The sequence below is a fragment of the Macrobrachium rosenbergii genome, chromosome 31 (assembly GCF_040412425.1).
Source record: "Macrobrachium rosenbergii isolate ZJJX-2024 chromosome 31, ASM4041242v1, whole genome shotgun sequence".
Taxonomy (NCBI): domain Eukaryota; kingdom Metazoa; phylum Arthropoda; class Malacostraca; order Decapoda; family Palaemonidae; genus Macrobrachium; species Macrobrachium rosenbergii.
Window position 1 is genome coordinate 20,958,091 of NC_089771.1, and position 13,818 is coordinate 20,971,908.

A 13,818-nucleotide genomic window follows, 5' to 3' on the forward strand; every position below is an offset into this window, starting at 1 on the left:
ATATTGGGAAAACTTCTGATCATAATTACATATGGAAATATTTGACTCACACTTGCCAGTATCTTAGTTGGACGAGATGTTTCCGTAGGCCTGTGATCTCCAGTCTTGTGTAATATCTCCAAAGCCCATTTTTGAGATAGATATAGATATGGCTGGAATTGATTAGGGGGTTGGGGGTTTAGGTCGCGATAGGTCACAGTTGCATGAGCTGCGTTTGACATATAAAGATAAATTTCACAGGTGATGTCAGAGATTTGTAAATGCAAATATTTATTTAATATGTTAACCTAAAAACTGTATAATCACCTTGTTATAGACTGTTCAGAGGCTGTTGAAAGGAGTTAATTTATACACAGAAAAAATTTAATATTTTTATTATGAATAATTTGCAAGTATTAAGTGCATAACTCAGGTCTCCTCTTCAATGATCAGCTTCTTCATACCTGTATTGGAAATAAGGAAAATATATATAAATGGTAAAGCCTTGGAATTTTAACATCGAAATGTAACAAGAAAATTACAAGAAGCAATTATACAGGAGTAAGTAAACGTGTTACCGTAACTGTGACTAGCTCAAGGAAAGGAAAAAACATAGCCAGATACCGCCAGATACCCATATTAACAATGCTGGATAACCCTATCCTGAAATGGTGTAACACCCTTATAAGTTACCATTTATAGAAAAGCACTATTCTTCAATGGTGTTTTTAACTGGTTTTATGACAACTTAAACGAAATCTTCGCTTACCACTTATGTACAAAACAATACAGAAGGTAACCTTTAGCAGAGGTAAAGAGCCACTGTAAGGTCAAGAAAAATCCTTCAATATGCAAAAATATATCGAACACTAATATAATCGTATACTTAACCAACTGCTGGCAGGAAGGTCTTCAAAAAGCAGCAACAAAGGCTCAAAGAGATTGCTTCGATTACTATTAATTGAATTGAATATGAATTTAGGCCAAAGGCCAAGCACTGCGACCTATGTGGTCATTCAGCGCTGAAACGGAAATTGACAGTAAAAGGTTTGAAAGGTGTAACAAGAGAAAAACATCGCAGTTGCACTGTGAATCAATTGTTAGAGAGGGTGGAAAGCAAGATGAAAGAAAGAGAATACGAAAGGAGGTAAAAGGAATGAAATAGGTTGCAGATAGGGGCTGAAGGGACGCTGCAAAGAACCTAAGTAATGCCTACAGTGCACCGCATAAGGTGCACTGACGGCACTACCCCCCTACGGGCGATTACCATTATTTGCCCAGACAATACTTGGTACTCACCGTAGTCTATCCGAGCAAGAAGTGGGTAAAGCTGGTGCTTCGTAGAACGTATGTCGCCACGGAACCATCTACTAAGGTGAGGTGAAATTTGAAATTCGAGACAGTGATGAACCATACTCCGTTGGGGCCAGTGACCATCCAGGTAGCCGCAAAATATGCCGTCCAAAATATGGAGTCACAGGGTTTGTACAAATGCCTCAAAAGGAACCCTAGACTCAGTGTAAAATTAGCAGAGCCGTATATGTGTCACTTGTCGAAGACTTGTTCAACTGAAGACTGGCTCGTACTGGCTCACACTGAAGACTGGCTCATACTCAAGACTGGCTCACACTGCCGTCTGGCTCTAACAGAAATCTCTGACTCTTCTGTCATCGGCAGGTCTCGACGCTTCCTCGGAAACGACAAGAATACAATGAGAGAGGAGTCAAATAATTGCCAATTATTATTATGACTGCAGGAAGAACAGTAGGCCATACCAAGTATTTTTTTAAGTAGTAATTAACAAACTTGCATGGTTACGGATCTTTCCTGCCGCCGTAGGAGTTCTGTATATATGTAAGAGTAATAATGATTTAACTAATTAATTAATTTCAAATTATTACTGGCACCCATTAATGGGATTTGTGACCTTTATTTTCCAGTCTTTTAATGAAATAACTCATCTTTAACTTTACAAAATGCGCTGGAAATTGGTCATTAGAGTGGGAAAATTGCTGGATGTTCTTTGAAGGGTGTTGGGAGGGGGAGTGTTTGAGGGGTATAATTAACACTACCGACGGGAGGTTTTTGTGCCCTGCTCTCATAACTGTCAGTAAATAGCAATCTTGGGCATAGGCTAAGCGATAAGACTCAAGATGACCTACGGCGATGTGTACTTGAGAATAATATAATGGAACAAAGTTGGAGGTGAATTATTTTTTTATGGTCAGGCCAGAAGTATCGGTCGAGTTTTTGCTTTTAAAGAAACTGCTTTACGTGCATACGAGCCAAGTCTGACAACTGCATAGATGAAGTCCGCTTCACGTAGGAGGCCATAAAAGGAATGTCACTATCAAGTCATGAGATACGACGGCTGTCACGAGAACAGCCGTCCTTTAAAGACACACAAGTGCATTTTATGCACGGGGAGAACCGCAGTAAACGTTAGTAAAGTCTCGTATTTGAGGTGAATTAAGAAGAAACAAGGGACGTGGGGGAGAGGGAGAAAGAGAGAGAAAGACCTTATAGTTCTTCATGTTTTCTTCGTTTCTCATGTCTTTGCATTTGGTAAGAAGTGTAGTATGTGAGGTTATCATAGTTAATGGTCATGATATCCCGTTGGCCTTGTCTCACTCTCTCATAGCTAAGTCGGTTTCGTTTGTTTCGTCGTTTTCATGGGGATTAGGCTGTTACTGTAGTTTTATTAATAGTAAATGTGTCTTTGTAAGAAAATTCCGTGAAAACCTAAAAAAAAAAAAAAATGGAAAATATCCATCAACATTCGGAAAGAAACATTTGCGCGTCTTACAGAGGAAGAGAATTGCCCCTAAAGTTGATCATGTATGTTTCCTCTGGCTGTTAGAGTTCCAAATAGTCTACAGTGGTAACACATCGACTGGAATTCCTAAGTTCAGATGAAAGCTGCCCGGAACCCTTGGTTTGAAATTAAATCATGATACAGGAAAAGCGATTTGTTATAGAGAAATGATTTACTTGGCTGCCACATAGCATGATGGGAGACGGATGCATCTATATGAATATGATTGATATACCAGACTGAAGACGATGATACAGGAAAAGCTATTGGTTATAGAGAAATTGTTTACTTGGCTGCCACATAGCATGATGGGAGACGGATGCATTTATCTATATGAATATGATTGATATACCAGACTGAAGACGATGATTTAATGCGATTGAGTTCACAGGGAAGATAAAAAAAAAATTGTGTCAAAAGACTGTCTCCCATTACTGTATTTTATTTCGTTTCGTTCCTCACTTTGAGAACGATCGCCTGATCCTACTTAACCAAGAAACTTCCTCTTTCTTATCCTTCCTGAGTTGGAAGATTTTTGTATTCCTGCATATATCACGTCTTTTACTAAATTGAATTTTCGAAGTATTTAAATGCTTTGCTGAGATGTAATTACAAATGATTGTTATCTTAAGATAATCTTGAATTATTTTGGAACCGATTTTAACGGGTGTTTTCAGTCAATTGTTGGCAAAGGAGTGCTGTTTTCAAATTAATATGTTATTATCGATTTTCTTGATTGATATAATCGAACTACTTAAAATGAAGTTGTATTCCATTATTTTGTGTAACAAAGATAGTCTACATTAATTAAACCTACGTCTAGGCCGAGACAGTCTCTCCTGCCAGTTGCCATAAAAAGGAGGCAGAATGACGAAGCTTCGAGACGATACGTCCCATTTCGACCTTTTGATGGTGTTAGCATCATAAATTCTAGTGTACATTTTTGTTTGTAATGATGTTTTTGTGATTGACGATGTGGAGTGGGTTGTTTTCATTATTGTATGGGTCAGTTGTCTTTACAGTAGATAAAGATTTTATTCTCATCCGTTTATGTTTTTCGCACCTATTTTAATTTTTAAAATCATAAAATTATTTTTTGCAAAGGGAAGCATTTTTTGTGTTGGACATAAGTATCATTCCACTGTTAATTATCGATATACGCATTGTTGCATTGCTGTACCGCTATAATAGACGTGTGTTTTGGCGTACTCATTACAGTGGTTCAAACTACGTACTCTCAAAATGTTATCACATTCCTGTCTTTTAAATAGTTTTAAGAAGCGAGCTGAAGTTTATGAAAATAGTTATGAGTAGGGTAAAAGGTGCCATTTGGCGTCCTGGCGTCCTGAACATTTGGCGTCCACAAGAAAGGGTGTTATTTGGCATCCTCAGTTTATTATTATTATTATTATTACTATTATTATTATTATTAGTTATTATTATTATTATTTATTTATTTATTTTATTTTTATATTTTTGCTGAAGAAAATAACATGCATATATAAAAACATAGTAAGTAGGGCAAAGGTGCCATTTTATGTCCCTTGAACATTGATGTCTCAGAGTAGGGAATATTTATGTCTAAAGTTATTATTATTATTATTATTATTATTAGTTATTATTATTATTATTATTATTATTAGACCATTATTCTTTTTAGGTTCTTTGAATATTGTGCTGCTTCGGCTGCATTTATTTGTAGTAGACAAATTTAAGGTATGTGCGGACTTCTGTATGTATGGTGCGTGCTATGCAGCGCTCGCTATATGTATGTCATTTCATAGGGAAAAGTCAAAATCTGGATTCTGCTTCTTTATATATTCTATAGAAGTCGAGTTTTTACAATTGTTGCCGCACGCGTTTGAATTACTCTTCTGTCATTCTCCAGCAAGGAGCTAATTGGAGGACTGGCAAATTATAGGTCCCCTTCCAATTTATACACGGGCTTCAGAGGGGGTCAAAATGGCGAATTCTGATTGGTTGCAGTCCAGCGACACGAAAAGAAATTTCTGCGGCGAAGCTCGATCCTGACAGATCTTCGCAACCTGGGAATGTCATTCATTCCAGCGTTCCCATTGGCCTGCCGTTGCGTGATGTCATGCCGGCTGACATCATCGGTAGTTTGGCTGCTATTGGGCTGCGGATGAATGATGTCATTATCTACTCTTTTCTGTCGTAGTCGGGGATTGTCTCGAAGGGCGCCTCGCTCATCAGGGGCATCTCCATTCTCAGGGTTGTCGTTTTCAGGTATTTGTTGGATTTGGTGGGTGTTCTGCATTATTCTTCTTAAATTTCGTAGGAAACAACCATAAAGTGCTGAAGGTGTTCCTCGATGCGTAAGGTCCTGTCACACTACAATCCTCAGAAGGTGGGAAAATCAATTTCGCATATATGGTAGGCATTGCACTTACAGGATTTTAGGCCACGCCAGATGTTGCCACTGATGAATATGTGAAATCGGTATCCTCTTCCCCACACCGGGTATCAGTTGTTCGACTACCCCGAAGCTCTTCCGTATAAATGTCTCCTACGTCTGCGTTGGCGCAGCAAGCCTCGTTTTCTGAAATTGATCATCTGTCTTCAGCATAGAAGGAGAGTCCACTCCATACGGAGACTGTCTTGATTTATCCCAAGTTTTGTAATCGGACACGTGATCTCCTAAGTTCAGAGACATTTTCGTCTCCACTGAGCTGCTCAGTCTTCAGGAATTGTTAGGATCCAAAGGCCAAAAAAAAGAGAAAAAAATGATTTAAATATTCTTCATCGCACTCACGTAATTAAATGTATGTATAATTATGTATAGTTATATGTGTAAATAAATATAGCTCCGCTAGAAGACGAGGCTCTATAAGTGAGGCCAGGGGATTCTCTGGAGACACTGCATGTGCCAGTCTTGTGCAGATTCCAGCCAAGGTCGAAAATGCTCAATCCTCAACTTCTTTTCATGAGCCTGTGTGTGTGTGTGTGTCTTGTGCTTATTTAGATTCGGTTTATAAATTATCTTTTTTCGTGGATACACGAAAGTGCTTGTTACTTTGTCTTTATTTTCACGAATTTCAATAACGGACTGCATTTTCATTAAGAAGTTGAATACTTATTAACGGAATTAATACGCAAGATTAATTTGAATATAAATAGCGATTTATATACATTTTGCGAAATATAAATATATAATGTGTGAGTGTTTTGTAATACATATATATGTACATACACATATATATATATCTATCTAGATATATATATGTACACAAATATATGTACATACTTATTTTGTGTTTGACGATCACTTAATATGATCTCAGAGTTTTATATGTTTACAAACATCACTGATATGGGGGGTATATATATCATATAGGCCCTTATTCTTGCCCTCATATATATATATATGGCGTATATATATATTTGGAAAACAGATGAGAGTGCAGAGAGGAAATTACATTTCGCTTATGATGTAGGAAACACGCCAGTGCTGCAGGTAAATCTCCTCTAAGTTCCAGCCACACTTATCGTCAGAAGGTGGGATTAAATCAGATAGTTTATATGTGGTTGCACTCTTTTTAGGCCACGCCAGAGGTTGACTGAGTCAATATGTGAAATCGGTATCACTGCTTCTCACTCGATATCAATGGGCAGGCCCTGCCTGAAGCCTTTTACCACGTGTCTCCTATAATTTTGGCCTGGCATGTTATTTTTTCTGCAAAAAATTGATAATCTGTCTTCAATAATAATAAGAGTAATAATAATAATAATAATTATATTTATAGGGACGCCAAACCGACACCCTTTCTTGATTCCAAATGTTCAGGTCTTCCAGGACGCCAAATGGCACCTTTTACCCTACTAACAAATGTTCAGGGAATTTCCAGCAAATGGCACGATTTACCCTACTCCATCCCTTTTTTAACTATATACATGTATAATTTTCTATAACAAATGTATAAATAAAATAAGTAATAATAATAATAATAATAATAATAATAATAATAATAATTCTCTTAAGACGCTGGAGCCAAATAGAGAGAGTTCTTGAGGACACGATAATATTCAATCACTCAACTTCTCTTTTCGTGTCTGTGTGTCATAATTTTTATATAGTGATACATGTTATTATCTTTTCTGAGAGAAAAATTTAAAAATAAAATAGATAATAATTTAATAATGAATAATAATATTAATAATAATAGCTGATAATATGTATGTGAATAATAATAAAACAGGCGACTTCAACAACATTTAGAAAGATAAAGTCATGTAACGTTTTACATACATACATACCTTTTACCCTACTACATAATTTTTTATATATGCAGGTTATTTTCTTCAGCAAAAATATAAAAATTAAAATAAATAATAATAATAATAATAATAATAAAATAAATATAATAATAATAATAATAATAATAATAATGAGGATGCTAAATGACACCCCTTTCTTGAGGACAATATTCAGGACTCAGGACGCCAAATGGCACCTTTTACCTCTACTTGTACATACTTTTTATATATGCATGTTGTTTTCTCCAGCAAAATATAAAAATAAAATAAAAATAAAATAAATAAATAAAATAATAATAATAATAATAATAATAATAATGACACCCTTTCTTGAGGACGCCAAATGTTCAGGACGCCAAATGGCACCTTTTACCATACTGTTATGTTAATTTCAACTTCCTCTCGAGATTATTAGGATTTCAAATTTTCAGCAAAGACAGATAATGATATAACCTGCCTGTTGATCATACGACTACTACCGTTAGTAGCAGTAAAGAAAACAATTAGGGATACTGAGGCCACTAACAGGACCATTAGGAGAACTAGAAAGATCAGAGCGCACGTGCCGGGTCCAGGTCCAAAGTAATTTATGACACATCAGTCCAAGCAGTAGTTTCGATCCGCATGAAACAGAAGAATGGTTGAGAGAATTTCATTACACAAGTGGTTGAATTCTCACAACAAGAACTTGTCATTTGGTTGTAGAAATTAGCGGAATAAAATGCGAAACATCGATCTGTATTACAATGTTAATGGCCGCAATCAAATTAGATGAGGATACTACCTATTATCGTATTCTTGTCCTGTAATCCATACCTCCTCAAAATTTTATGTAAATCGTCAAAATCTTTTATATGTTTATTGAAAGACACACTTGGGCGAACACGAAATCTTTGCAAAAAAAAAAAAAAAAAAAAAAAACGCAAGTTTTCAATAATCCCGTTTTTCCTGGTAAATAGTCTGCGTATTTTTTTATGAATACGTAAGATGAGAAAAAAGTAGGCATTTTAAGACTAATAAATTGTCTTACCTGCACCATATATCAAATCATCCCTCTTTATGTCTTTCGGACTATTCACCATAACTTCATGAACATTTTCGTGGGTGTTGCCACCTTACTTTGCAAGACAATCCGTCCTCCAAGTTTCCACTTTGCTAAGGAAACTTGGTGTCCTCTGAATGGATCCTCATTAAGTAAATGAACTTGAGGCAACAGTTACTGATTACCGTTTGCAGGCAATGGAATTCACATATTAAAGATTTCTCGTTCGTACAGTCCTCTCTCTCTCTCTCTCTCTCTCTCTCAGTGGCCTCTTACCTTAGTGGTAGCTTATCTAGTTCTCAAATGGATGACCAGTGTTCGAATCTCGAGGAGCGACATTGGCGCGTTCCCTTAACATCAGGTGTGCCACTGTCAACGTAAGGAATGAATTATGTACCTAGTGGTTAGACGGCTGATGTCGGTCGCTTCTGGTGTGTGTGTGTGTGTGTGTGTGTTATGTGTGTGTGTGTGTGTGAGAGAGAAAGAGAGAGAGAGGGGGAGGAAATTAGGTGAAGTATTCATTACTCTGTCAAGATGTTTACCATCCAAACAGGAGAGCCTCGACGAGGTAATCCTCACTCCACTGGTGTGCAACCAGTCATAAGATATTTCTTTTTCTCTCTCTCTCTCTCTCTCTCTCTCTCTCAATTGTTAAAAACCCCAGCTATATAGGTTTGTTCATTATGGTAGTTCCGTATTGACCTTTTCCTATTTATGTGGTCATAAACCAACTGTTAATGTGAAGCATCATGAGTGCAGTATTGTCGATGTGGATTTCCTTTTGGTTTATTTTAACCTGTCCTTCACTGATGCATAATGTTGCTATCTGACAATTCATAGGTTAATTTCATCAATTTTTGCCTACGTTTTGTGGTCGGTTTTGTATTTTTCAGTTACGTTGGACGTTATGGAATGGTTTGTATTCAAGTTTACATCACTGAAGTGAATGCATTAAATAGCAAAATTTTTATTCTCACAACCCCAACGACCAACGGCTATTCGATTTCCTCTAAATGTTTGGATTATGTTGCCATTGCAATTCTGTATCCGAAAGATAAATCAGTGAGGAAGCTTTCTTTTCAGGCGCCAGCATGTGTGTGTTACCGCTTAGACAAAGTTAAGTATATCTTAGTTTAACCAGACCACTGAGCTGATTAACAGCTCTCCTAGGGCTGACCCGAAGGGGGATTAGATTTATTTTTACGTGGCTAAGAACCAATTGGTTACCTAGCAACGGGACCTACAGCTTATTGTGGAATCCGAACCACAGTATAGCGAGAAATGAATTTCCATCACCAGAAATAAATTCCTCTAATTCCTCATTAGCCGGCCGCTTAGACAACCATGCCGTGAAGAATGATGTTTGTTTATGAGCAAACATAGCCTACCTGCTGTAAGCGTTTTACTTTTAGGGTATCTTTAAGCACTGTTAAAAATTCTTTTCTGAGTGAATTGTTTACAAGGCGCTAGCTTTTCATGGTCTCGTAAGCTTTACCTTTCCCTAAAAGATTGGCTACGGGAATTTATTTGGCAGCGTCCTCGTTGATTCAGTGATCATCCATCTATGCACTGACGTGGTTTAACGCGGTATGTTGATAGTATATTTTGTCTGTCCATAATTGTAGATTAAAGAATAAAGATACCCTTGGCAGATTTGTCATGCAATCTAGGCCCAGATAATTTTCTCGAATCTCGGTTTAGCCTAATCTCGAGTAGAGTAGATGCACTACTTATTTCGCTGTGAATTATTTGTCCAGAGCAATGTTCAGATAAAGAAATCCTTTTAATTCAATATGTATGCTCGCTCCACTGTCTTAAGATTCACGGGATTATAAAACCAGTTAACACAGATCAGAATCCCAGTTCTGATAGATGTCTTCTATTACGCAAGCATGTGGAAGGTGACTAATTATTAACAACTATGTTTGAGAAATTTATGGCATCAAACTTGAACTCTTGAAATGACCCGTCTCAACAACTATGTTTGAGAAATTTATGGCATCAAACTTGAACTCTTGAAATGACCCGTCTCAAGAGTGGAAAATCCGTGATCCAAATTCAAGTTCCTCTGTGGGAGACATTGTCTTGCAGAATACAGGTTAACAGTTATTTAACTGATGATCCAGAATTCTCCTGACATTCGTCTCGTCAGCCAACAAATAATCTACAAGGGATCAATTTCAGTGATTGTTTCCCATTGTTGATAAAGGGTTTCTGAATATGGTGTGACAGCGCAGGCATCTATGTTGTGAAGTAAATATTGTAGGGCAATTTTGATCTGTTGAATGGAGGCCAAGCAGTAACAAAGGGAGTTTTAAAAGGAGCAAACTTAGAATACTCCTCTGTTACACACTTATCTTGAGCAAAGAAAACGTCAACGTCATTGTAACTTTAAGTGGTTTTTAACGTGATATACACCCATCATCTGAAGACCTTCGTGCTAATTAGACCCAGTAGCTGTGAGGCATACTTGCAGAATCTGGATATGCATTTATATCACAATTTCTTTTACCTTGGCCACATCTGTAGACTTACAGTGGAAGACAAAAATATTTGATGTACCAATTCAATGCTGAAGGTGCTTTTTAATTTAAAAATGTGTTGAATATGGATCCCCTTTTTAAAGCCCAGCTAAAAAAAAAATGCCCAACGTATCGCTATTGAATAATGACGTGCATTATCAAAGTAAAGCTAAATATGAAACTCAGCCCCCCATCTATTTGGAGAAAACCTTCGACATATGTTAGTGGTGTAGATGTTTATAGTATGTATTCTAGTCACTTCGGTACGCTCTAGTTGCGTCTTTACAAATCTCGTTAAAAACTGTCCGCACATTCTTTAACTACTTCAGACAGTTGTTAAAAATCTAGCCCAGCTGTCTTAAAATACGTTATCATATTTTGCCCGTTTCTCATTTTATAATAACTGCCAGCTGAATTTCTTGATTTGATAATTAATTGGAAGTTTACACGAGATTCATTCCAGTGGAACTTATGCAGTGGGGAGACAAACACAAGAAATTATGATTACATGAGTAAATGAACAAGAAAGATATTCGGTATGATGCCCGAATTTTTCGTTGGCATTTGTAACCTTTCAGCTTCCACATTTTCTATTTTTTAGCGTAGTTCCTTTCAAGTTTACCATTATGGTATACCTAGAAAATAGTATCAAGGCAATCCTTATAGGGTTTAGCATTATGGTATATAGGAGGTTATTGCCCAACTTCCTGGTCATTTAAGGTATCATGAGGTGTGTACATTCAGAAAACACAATAATACCCCCTTTTTAACCTGTTTGATGAGTCATCATTTTGCAGCTCCATTAACAAGAAATGGCCTTGTATAAAAGAAACGTGAAAAGCCCATCTTTTGTTTTAAATGCTTGAAGGAAAAATGCCGCACAAGATGATGAAAATAATTAGGCTGTTAATAAAGTGACGCCAGTTTCTGTAAATGGGTAGTGTTTTGCTGATGCGATGTTGTTTGTAAGTGTATGAAGCTGCCTTTACCAGAAGGATACGATTTTTCAGAGATTTCGTTTTTTCCAGGTTTTCTACTGTAATCTCGTAATCTCTTTGATGTCAATTTAGCAGAAGAGATTTTTTAACAAGGGTGATGATGATGATTAATTAAAGGCTTACTCTGAGCGAATGAAGCATTTTTTTTTTTAGAAAGAATAAAGATGCAGCATTGTTCCGATTATAGCTATTTTTTGTATGACCTTCCGATTCAATAGGCTTGAAGCTTAAAGTGGACGAGCTTTTACAAAGACTGGCGATTCGCAGGATTGAGTTTATTTACAGAACCAGTAATGGAGGATCATTACTTTTACTGTATTTCTATCCCAAGGCTGTATTCTGATTTCCATTATGAGCCAAGAATGCATTATGCTTTTTATGTAGCCCTTGTGTATTTTTAAAAAATGCTGCTGATAGCATTTGTAATTAAAAGGCTCGATGTTTAATCTAATGATAAATTAGTATTAACTAACCATTCGCAAACTAACACAAATCCTAAGCTGGCTGTTGCTATTTCAGTTGTTTAGGGAGCAAAACACCGACGGAAAATAACGTGTCAAATTATTATCTTGGACTCGAGTGCAAAACCGGATGAGTTACGTACTTATTTCAATGTTGCCGGAAAGTCGAACTTGGGGGTAATAATCTTCTGGTGCATAATACCCATATTTGATTTTAAGTAGTTGCAGTTTTTGTCAATGTGGTTTTGAAAGATCCTTCAGCTTTTAAGTGCATCTCCTCTGGTCAATGGCATTCGTGTTATTCCGTCTTTGGTATCTGTATAGCGTTTCAGATGAATACTCTTCAATAACTGAGTGGATGAATTTATGTTTTTGTTAGTCTGTTATAGGAATCTGAAATGGGAATTTTCGAATAGGCTACTAGGTTATTATTATTATTATTATTATTATTATTATTATTATTATTATTATTATTAATTGCATGTTTGTCTGTTAGCAGAATTATGCAAAACGTGACTGGGAACTAACGATTACATGTTAGGAAAGAGACGATTGTAACTTTTTGGCGGAAGAGACCTTTTGGTGTTGAAATGTTTCAGATAATCCCAGCGTAATAAACTGAAGCTTTATACGCCGTTACCGTTGCTTTTTGTTACCATTTCAAATGACTGACTCAAGGAAGTCTGACCTCGTAATGCTATATTTCGTTTGGGTCCTGACAACAAAATCTGACGGCGGAGTCTTGTGTTCTCTTAGTGTCGCCGTCTTCTTCTTCTTCTTCTTCTTCTTCTTCTTCTTCTTCTTGAAAAGTCCACCCTGTATTATTATTATTATTATTATTATTATTATTATTATTATTATTATTATTATTGCTGCGTCGGCTGAAGTCCGCCCACTTGTATTATTATTATTATTATTATTATTATTATTATTATTATTATTATTTGCAAAATCAAGGACGTTTAAGATACCCGGTTGTTTAATTACTGTCGCGCAAGTAAAACACGGTTCATCAACTTCAGAGGGAGGGAAAAGAATATTCGTTATTATTATTATTATATTATTATTATTATTATTATTATTATTATTATTATTATTATTATTATTATTATTATTATTATTATTATTATTATTATTAACGTAAAATCAAGGCAATTCAAGGTACACATTTGCCCGTTATACTCTCGCACATAAAAACCGTTAGACACATCAACTTTAGAGGGAGGGAAAGGAAGAGTCTTGAATAAAAGATGTGAGATGATCTCAGATGGGGACGGTTGAGATTTCACCCTTTTCCCCCGTTCCATCAAGTCCGAAAGATTCATAGTAAATTTTCAGTGAAAGTTATTGGCAGGGTATCCGTGTTCTTGTAGGTTAGCTATCAAGTTTTAAAAACGTCGCTCCAAATAACTACATATTGATCACCACATAATGTGTGCGGAAACGCATCTTCTGCGTAGGAAAATTAGTTTTTTTTTATACATTTACATAAATCTTATTAGAAGTTCTTATTCAAACGAAATAGAGCATTACGAGGTCAGACTTTCTTTGAGTCAGTCATTTGAGATGGTGACAAAAAGCTAAGGTAACGGCGCATAAAGCTTCAGTTTATTATGCTGCGATTATCTGAAACATTTTAACACCAAAAGGTCTCTTCCGCCAAAAAGTCACAATCGTGCCTTTCCTAACATTTAATAGTTAGTTCCCAGTCACGTTTTGCATAATC

The 13,818-nt window shown here is 36.3% G+C and overlaps 1 long non-coding RNA gene across 1 annotated transcript; it reads right to left on the reverse strand.

Annotated features, from left to right (window-relative positions):
• Positions 1–358: 358 nt before the first annotated feature.
• LOC136855249 (uncharacterized) lies at positions 359–1,718 on the reverse strand. Its single transcript, XR_010857966.1, has 2 exons — positions 1,279–1,718; positions 359–443 (listed from the first exon to the last, which is right to left on the reverse strand). It is a non-coding gene; the product is annotated as an uncharacterized lncRNA (long non-coding RNA).
• Between the last annotated feature and the right edge of the window lie 12,100 nt (positions 1,719–13,818).